Source organism: Strix aluco, chromosome W (genome assembly GCF_031877795.1).
Source record: "Strix aluco isolate bStrAlu1 chromosome W, bStrAlu1.hap1, whole genome shotgun sequence".
Lineage (NCBI taxonomy): Eukaryota > Metazoa > Chordata > Aves > Strigiformes > Strigidae > Strix > Strix aluco.
The window spans coordinates 15559321-15568226 of NC_133970.1; the positions used below are offsets into that span (position 1 = coordinate 15559321).

At 43.4% G+C, this 8906-nt stretch overlaps 1 protein-coding gene across 4 annotated transcripts in view; it reads right to left on the minus strand.

Moving 5' to 3' along the window:
- Window positions 1–5571, minus strand: part of LOC141917659 (uncharacterized) — a 198947-nt gene extending 193376 nt beyond the window's left edge. For 3 of the 4 annotated variants that reach the window (XM_074811026.1, XM_074811027.1, XM_074811025.1), the window contains exon 1: window positions 4947–5571. The gene's annotated coding sequence lies outside the window, so the exon portion shown is untranslated. Of the gene's footprint in view, window positions 1–2853; window positions 3223–4946 lie in introns of those variants that run through there. The other variant, XM_074811028.1, reaches the window with a different exon arrangement.
- Window positions 5572–8906: the final 3335 nt, after the last annotated feature.

Here is an 8906-nt window from a genome sequence, read left to right on the forward strand (position 1 = left end):
TCTATGTTCTTCCCGAACTACCGCCCATATCATGTGTGAGGGGACTATGATTTTCTTCTGTGAGGTAATAGCCCATCCATCCTGATTATATTTTCCATCTAAATCCTCTATAAGTTTAAGGTCTTCCTTATTGTAGTGGGGTTTTTCCCCTAGTGTGACCTTACCATCTGGGATTAGTGCTCCCTCGGTTACCTGTTCCATCCGTGCCACTCGTTTTGCCTCTCTGTCCGCGAGCTCATTGCCTCTTTCTATGTCCGATTGTACTTTCTGGTGCGCCTTTATATGCATAATAGCCACCCTTTCTGGTAATTGAATGGCTTCTAAGAGTTTCAGAATCTCTGTGGCATGTTTGATGGTTTTTCCTTGAGAGTTCAAAAGTCCTCTTTCCTTCCAGACGGCCCCATGAGCATGCACCACTCCAAATGCATATTTCGAATCAGTCCATATGTTGATTTTTAGCCCTTTAGCTCTCTCAAGGGCCTTTGTTAAGGCAATTATTTTGGCTTTCTGGGCTGAAGTTGAAGCAGGTAGTGGCCCAGAATCCAGGACTTCGCTGGTTGTTGTGACTGCATACCCTGAGTGTCGGGTACCGCTTACCATATAACTGCTTCCATCGGTAAACCAATCATCGGCTCCCTCCAACGGAGTGTCTTTCAGATCTGGTCGGCTGGAGTACACGGCTTCAATAGTTTTTAGGCAGTCATGTTCTAAAAGTTCCCCATTCCTGCCATCTAGGAAAGAAGCTGGGTTGACAATGTTAGTCACCACTATTTCTACATCATCCAGTTCTACCATGATAGTAGCCTGGTACCTCAGGTATCTCTGTGGTGATAGCCAGTGACCACCTTTAGCTTCTAAGACCGCTGACACAGTGTGGGAGACAAACACAGTCATTTTCTGACCCAGGGTAAATTTACGAGCTTCCTGGATATTCAAGATTATGGCTGCCACTGCTCTGAGACATCCTGGCCATCCTTTCGCAGCCTTGTCTAATTGCTTGGAGAAATAGGCCACAGCCCTTCGATAGGGCCCAAGATCTTGGGTTAGGATTCCCAAAGCTATTCCCTGTTTTTCGTGCGAGAATAGAGAGAAAGGTTTACTCACATCTGGGAGTCCAAGTGCAGGTGCTGACATCAGGGCCTTTTTCAAGTTCTTATAGGCCCTGTCTGCATCTGGGGTCCATTCTAATCTGTTTCCGCTTGTGCCTGCCTTAATAAGGTCATACAGAGGTTTGACCAGGAGCCCATAGTTGTATATCCAAAGCCTACACCACCCAGTCATGCCTAAAAAGGTGTGAAGTTCTTTCACAGTTCTGGGTTGTGGTGTTTGGCAAATTGCCTCTCTTTGGGATTGCCCCAGGGTACGGACTCCCACGCTTATCTCATAGCCCATATAGACAACCTGTTGTTGTACCACTTGTGCCTTCTTCTGGGAGACTCTATACCCCTGTAGACCCAAAAAGTTTAGGAGGCTCACCGTCCAGGCGATACATCCTTCTCTGGTTTCCGTAGCGACAAGCAGGTCATCCACGTATTGGAGAATCTTGCCTTTGTCAGGTGGCTGGTCCCAGCTTTCAAGATCTTTAGCTAATTGATTGCCAAATATCGTGGGGCTGTTCTTAAATCCTTGAGGCAGCACCGTCCAAGTTAGTTGAGTTTTGCGGCCTGTTTTGTGATTTTCCCATTCAAAAGCAAATAATTTCTGTCTAGACTCGTGGAGAGGGAGGTAAAAGAAGGCATCTTTTAAATCTAGAACAGTAAACCAGGCTAGTTCCTGGGTTAAGGTGGTGAGCAAGGTATAAGGGTTAGCCACTACAGGATATAAATCTTTGGTTATTTTATTAATTGCTCTTAGATCCTGCACCACCCGGTAGGACCCATCTGGTTTCTTTACTGGAAGGATAGGGGTATTGAAATCGGATTCGCATTCCCTCAGCAATCCCTGATCTAAAAATCTCTCAATGGTGGGCTGAATGCCTTCCCAATCCTCCCTTTTTAGAGGATATTGTTTTATCCTTACTGGTTTTTGCCCTTCTTTTAATTTTACTATAACTGGCATAGCATTTTTAGCCTGCCCTGGTATATCTGTTGCCCATACTCCGGGGTATACCTGGTCCATAATTTCTTTACTAATTACTTCTTCTTTTATTGGAAGATCTGTTAAAAGTAAGCTCATCATTTGTATATATTGTTGATTATTTACCTTCAGAGTAACTTCCCCTTTTTTGAATGTAATTATAGCTTTTAATTGTTCCAGAAGATCTCTTCCCAGAAGAGCTTTGGGTGAATTTGGTAGATACAAGAATTTATGTATACCCATTTGCTTTCCCAATTTATATTTTAACGGCTTACAAAAATAAGCTTTTTCAGTTCGTCCAGTAGCTCCTTTTACCATCACATATTCTTCTCCTAGGGGCATCAGAGCTTGATTAAGTACTGAATAAGTTGCTCCGGTATCTACTAAAAATTCTATTTCTTTTTGTTCTTTCCCTAGCTTCATTGTAACCAGTGGATCCGCTAGGGTGGACTCCTCCGGTCCCTGTCAATCTGTATCTATTGATGCAAGTACTTTCCCTTTCCGCTTTTGTTTCGGACAGGCAGCCTTCCAGTGTCCTCTTTCTTTACAAAATGCACACTGGTCTTTATCCAGAAACCCCTTCTTAAATTTTCTCCCCTTTAGTTCATCTATTACTGCCACCACTCTTCGTTGCCCCTTCCTATACTCGTCTTCCCTATTGCTAAACACCCTCCATGCTTCATCCAGTAATACTTCTAGGTTTCTGCTTTCCGTGGTGCGTAGTTTCTGTAACTTACGCCTGATATCCCCTGTGGATTGCCCCAAAAATAATGATACCAGCTGTTGTATTCCTGCTTCGGATCCTGGGTCTAGTGGCGTATTTCGGCGCATCACTTCCCTTAGCCGATCCAGGAATTCAGAAGGTGATTCCGAAGGACCCTGCTTAATTGCATATAATGCTGACCAATTTATATTTTTGGGCATGGCCCTTTCCAATCCCTTTAAGATTAAATCCTGGTATCCTTTTAACCTGTCCATTTGAGCAGAACTGTTTGGATTCCACCTTGGGTCCTGAAGTGGAAAGAAATCCTTAACCTCGTTCCCCGTGGTTCTGCAATAGTCTGAGGCCAAATCACCTGCTGCTTTCAGAACCAATTGTTTCTCGGTCTCTGTTAGGTAATCCAGTAGTAGCTGTATATCATTCCAATCAGGATTATGTTGTTTCAATATAAACTGAAATTGTCTGGTCACGCTTATTGGGTCACTTCGGAACTCCTTTACAGCTCTTTTCCAATTTTCTAAGTCTGTGCTGGAAAAGGGTATTTTTATTAGCATGGCTCCCCCATCTGGACCGACTGCCTCCCTGAGGGGTGCCTGAAGAATTGTTTGAGCAGGTTTTCCCCGTGTGCGGGAAGATACCGGGCTACCTGGGGGAGAGGGGGTAGGAGTAGGGTCTGAATCTGAGTTTTGTTCTTGTTTTTGTTGCGGTGGAGGAGATTGATTTCGTGGGGGAGGCTCAAATAAGTCTGTCAGGTCGGGGTCTGATCCTTGGTGCACCTTTCCAATTTTTGTACATCTCTGGCCAAAACTACATGCTGAGCAACACTGTCTCAGTTTTCCTTTTAATCCTTTATTGTTTTCTCGCTCCAAAGCGAGCACCAAGGGATCTTGTGGTATGATTAGACCACAATCTTTTTGCCAATCTGGATGATTACGGATAGTGAAAAACATGTCTGCATATGATACTTCATCCCACTTCCCCTCCCTTCTTAAGAACAACATTAATTGTAGGAGGGTATTATAGTCCAAAGTTCCATTTAGTGGCCATTGTGCCTCATTTTCCAGTTTATAAAGTGGCCACCACTGATTGCAATATTTTATGAGAGTCTTTTTATTTTCTGTACCCCCAGACTTAATGATATCTTTCCAATGCATTAGTATACATCCTAAGGGGCTTCTCTTTAGGATTTCTTTACTGTGGGTATTTCCCATCCTGCTCCCACCTCTATCCTAAAGAGTTTGTTTCAGATTAAAGTGGGAACAAACGGGGGACACTCCTATACTTTCTCTTTACGCTTGAAATTTCCTAATTTTATCCCAAAGTACAACCTATCTCAACTGCGACAACCGTAATATTGGTACAGGTAATTACTACAATTAAAACAAGCCGAACCCAGCGGCTTTTACACTATACACAGAGTCAGTGTGTTACCACAGAATATGGTAACAAACAACAAAGGATTACAACGATTATTATTCCAGCTATTATCCCACCAACTGTCGTCAGGGACATACAACCCATCATACCAGCCTCATACACTCTTAATATGTTAAGTTGGATATCCCCCTACGACCACTTTGCTCGCCTGGCAGCTGAATTCGCTTCGTTCGTCTCCGGCCGCTCTCCTCGCGGAGAACACGGAACCTTGGATCAGAACTCCACACTCGCTTCGCAGCTGTGCTGCGTCTCACTCACACTCTGCAAGCACTCAGTCACACAGTTTCTTAAAGGGCCCGTCTTGCTTTTTACTCACACTCATGCTACAAAATGTACCAATTAAGATAAGAGCCAAATTCGCATATCACATAAATCGTAAACCATTAATCGTTTACCACAGGTATAAAGCCAGTTAACTTAAACTTAACACATATAATTTCAATATTTCGATCTCCCATGGGTTACAACAGATGACACGAATGATAGCTATCCCATTTAACACCTTAAACAGAGCTCTTTCCGAGGCGCCTTAACCAGACTGGGTACCCCTCTAGGCTGTGCACCAGACGTCTCTGTGCGCCTTACCAGCCACCCGTGGGACCACGCTGTGCGCCAGACATCTCTGCGCGCCTTACCAGCAGCGCATGGGACTACGCTGTGTGCCAGACGTCTCTGCGCGCCTTACCAGCCTCCCGTTACCCTGTAAACATACCTTTGTCCGTAGTTGAGATGGCTCTTGTCTGCCCCCGCAGTGAACGGCTGAGAGCGGAGTTCCTCTGAGAATTCCCGGGCCGCGGCTAGGACGTCCGTTCCTCAGTCGTTCCGGCAGCCGAGCAGAGAGAGTCCCATCTGGGGTGCCAAAATGACGTGCGGAGTCACGACTTTACAACCAGTAAGGTTATAAAGAAGGTATGTTTATTCAGCGCTGGGTGCATGGGGGATCGCTCCTCCACAAACATGCACATTTTGGAGCGAAAAGCAGCTCCTTTCTATAGCGTAAGTGTTTACATATTCATGATAATCCCGAGAATAGGGAGAGATATTACAATTAGTTTTGAGAAATCATTATCATAAATCCCGCCCCAAGTCCCTCCCCGTTGCGCCTGCGCAGTGGCTCCTGGTGGTCTTGGGCAGGGGTCTTCAGGATGAAGATTGAAGATTCCTCTTCTTCCTCTCGTGACTTTTCACCCAATTAGGTCTCTTCAGCATGTCAATTTAGCATTCTTTGAATTCCCCTTCCTTATCTTGGGACTCAGTAGTTGCAGCTCCTCCCTTATCTCAAGAGCCCATCCTGCTGAGAGCCCACCCTGCTGAGAGGCCTGCATCTATTTCGTTAAGGTTTCTCACTTCAGAAATATGAGTCCATCCTCCTTCAGCAGTTCTTACAGCTGTCTCTGTAGTCAACAATACCAGGAATGGTCCTTCCCATCTAGGAGATAAGCTGTCCTCCTTCCAAGTTTTGATCATTACTTTATCTCCAGGTTGTATTTTGTGTACTGCAAATCCTAAAGGAGTTGTCTGGGCTAATATTCTTTTTATTCTTATTTCTTTTAGGTTTTTCTCAATAGTTTTAATATATTGTTGAATTGTCATGTCTTCTATTAATGGATGCCCTAAAGGCATACCTAGGGAATATGGCATCCCATATAACATCTCAAAAGATGAGAGGCCTGTCTCTGAATTTGGCATAGTCCTAATATGAAGTAAGGCTAAGGGTGAGCATTTAATCCATGAGAATTTGGTTTCTATCATTAATTTAGGTAACTGTTGTTTCAAGGTCTGATTCATTCGCTCTACCCGTCTAGAACTTTGTGGATGCCATGGAGTGTGATAGTCCCAAGTGATGCCCAGAGCTTCTGTATTTAACTTTATAATTTTAGATGTAAAATGAGTACCCTGATCTGAATCAAACACTTTCACAATTCCAATTTGTTCCAATAATATTTTAGCTACTGACTGGGCAGTCGCTCTGGTGGTAGGAGAAGCTTCTACCCAGTGGGTTAATTGATCTGCTATTACCAGTAAATATTTGCATCTCCTAACTTTCGGTAGTTCTGTGAAATCTATTTGGATCCTTTCATTCATTGCAGAAATTGTTTTGCTGGTAGAAATACATGACATACGTTCAGTTTTCTCAAACATATTGATTTTAGGGTCACATTCATTAACATTTGTGTCACCAGGTAAAAGATCAGAGTGCCTGCTTTTTATCCATGATGTGCCATTAATGGTATGCACTGAACAGCTATCAAGATCCTTCTTATTGTTTGTGGCTCGAATACTTAACTGGTTTTCATTAATCTCTTTTACACTGTACCTATCGCCCAAAAGTTTCGTTTCAATTCTGGTCTGGTTTGCAGAGTCCTCTGCAATTCTCCTTGTATCCCTATTGTTTAGAAGGATCCACTTCCTATTCACCACAGTTGATAAAGGTATATTAAGAAAGTTAAGCATAACTGTAAAATAGTTAGCTATAGTAAACTTAAATTGTACTTTAAACTAAAATTCCTTTAAGCTGTAAAAGCAAGGCATCTCTGAGCTGTAAAAGCAAGGCATTTCTGAATTGTAAAACAAGGACAAAGGACTGGGGGACACCTGCACCCACCCCACCCCACCCCCCCCCCACCCCCACCCCCACCCCCCCCCCCCCGCAGACAAGGGGCACCTGTGATTTGCAACCCAAAGGATGACTCCCCATTCAAGGATATGCATCACACATCAAACCGAGAACCAAGGACGATGGCACCGCTCAAGGATGCGCATCATATCACGTTTCGATAAGATGGAGGAAAGCATGACAATGTTGATAAGCGGATGACATCAATCTCAAGGATACACATCACGTCTCAGACAAGACGGAAGAGACTGTTAATACAGAAAATTCTAGGACTAATTACACATCATTATGAATATGTATGTTTGTATTGTAAGACCTCGTGGATATGTATGAGATACCTGCATTTAAGCTGGGATTTCACTGGCTTAAGGTGTGCATGTTTGGTGGAGAGATCCCCCATGCACCCAGCGCTGAAATAAAGAATGCCTGCTTTCTAACACTCTGACTTCTGAGTTTTAGAGAGTTCTATTCCGACCGACTTTTACGGTATTGTTATCGATTTACCAATAAGTAGAAGAAATTGTGTTTGATTTAATAGAAATATAAAATCATAAGAAATATTTAGTAAAATTTTTATTTGTTGTGGTTTGTGTTGGCAACCGATTGCTGCTTTAGAGTCACCTATACAGTCCCATACCAAGGCCGAAGAGATTGGTCATAATCATCTAGTAGAAACATTTGGAACCTAGGTAACCAAATACAAACTGATCTGTAAGTTGATTTATAATATATAGATAGGACCAGGAGAATACAAGTAGTTGTCAAAGTCTAGGATTAATAGAAACTTGGGGAAACAACCGTAACAGCTTACAAGTACTTGCCAAGGAAACTGTGTTTGTGTATGAAGCTGTGTCCTTGGGAATTGTGTTTGTGTATGAAACTGTGTCCTTGGGAATTGTGTTTGTGTATGAAACTGTGTCCTTGGGAATTGTATATGAAAAGTTCTATATAAGATGAGTGATTTTAGTGCTTGGCGTGCGTTGTTGGTGAGAACACTCCCCTGCGCGCCCGGCCGTCAATAAAGAAGTGTCTGCTTATCTGCATCAAATTGGTGTTGATAAGTTCTTTATTCCAGATTTTTGGTAACAGTATCACAGTGGTCCCCAATTTTTGAGTCTCAGTTAACTCCTGAGGGTTATATATCTTTTTCCCATAATCTACTTCTTGTTCCATTACATATAAACAACCTTTTGCCTTCAGATAATTCAGTTTGTTCTAGATCAGGTCTTATCTTTGTTTGTAATTCTATTACTTCAATGCAACTGTGACTTAATTCACCCCTAGGATCTCCATATAAAAACTGAGCAGGGTTTTGAGCACCGGTTACTCTCAGTTCTAATTCTGGTGCTCTCATTAAGACAGTCTCATATTTCAATAGCCGACTATCAGTGAGCCATTTCTCAGCCTTTTGCTGCAGCACCCCACGCACATCATGAGGGGAAAACACTGTGATAATCGCTCCAAAAGTCACCTTTGGTGCCTCTTCAATCAGTAAGGCTGCTGCCACTGAAGACTGTAAGCATGTTGGCCAGCCCCTGCTTAAGGGATCTAATAATTTTGAAAAATATCCAATTGGTCTCTTACTTCCAGCCCCATCTTGGGTTAGAACCCCATAAGCAGTTTGATTTGAGGTAGTTATAAATAATTGAAAAGGCTTTTTAACATCCAACAAACTTAGCACTGGAGGCTCAGCCAGTGTTTCTTTTAGTTTCTGAAACCTATTCTCATCTCTTCTAACACGCACCTCCTGCGCTTCTCTTAACAATTCCTGTAGACCCCGCTCTTGCCAATCATCGAATTTTTCTAACTTCTAATATCTCCCCATAATTTGGTCACGAATTGAGTTTTTAATAAAGCCTCCCCCACCGGGGATGCAGGGTCTACTCCCGAATACATTCGTAAATTTTTTTTTTTTTTTTTTTCCTCCTCGCTCGCCGCTTTATTCCCCGGCCGGGCTCCTCCAGCAGCGCGCTCAGACCGCAGCGCTCGGCGCAGCCCCCGCGGGGGCGCAGCCGCGGCCGGGCCCCCTCCCTGCGGCATCCTTTCGGGATTTAT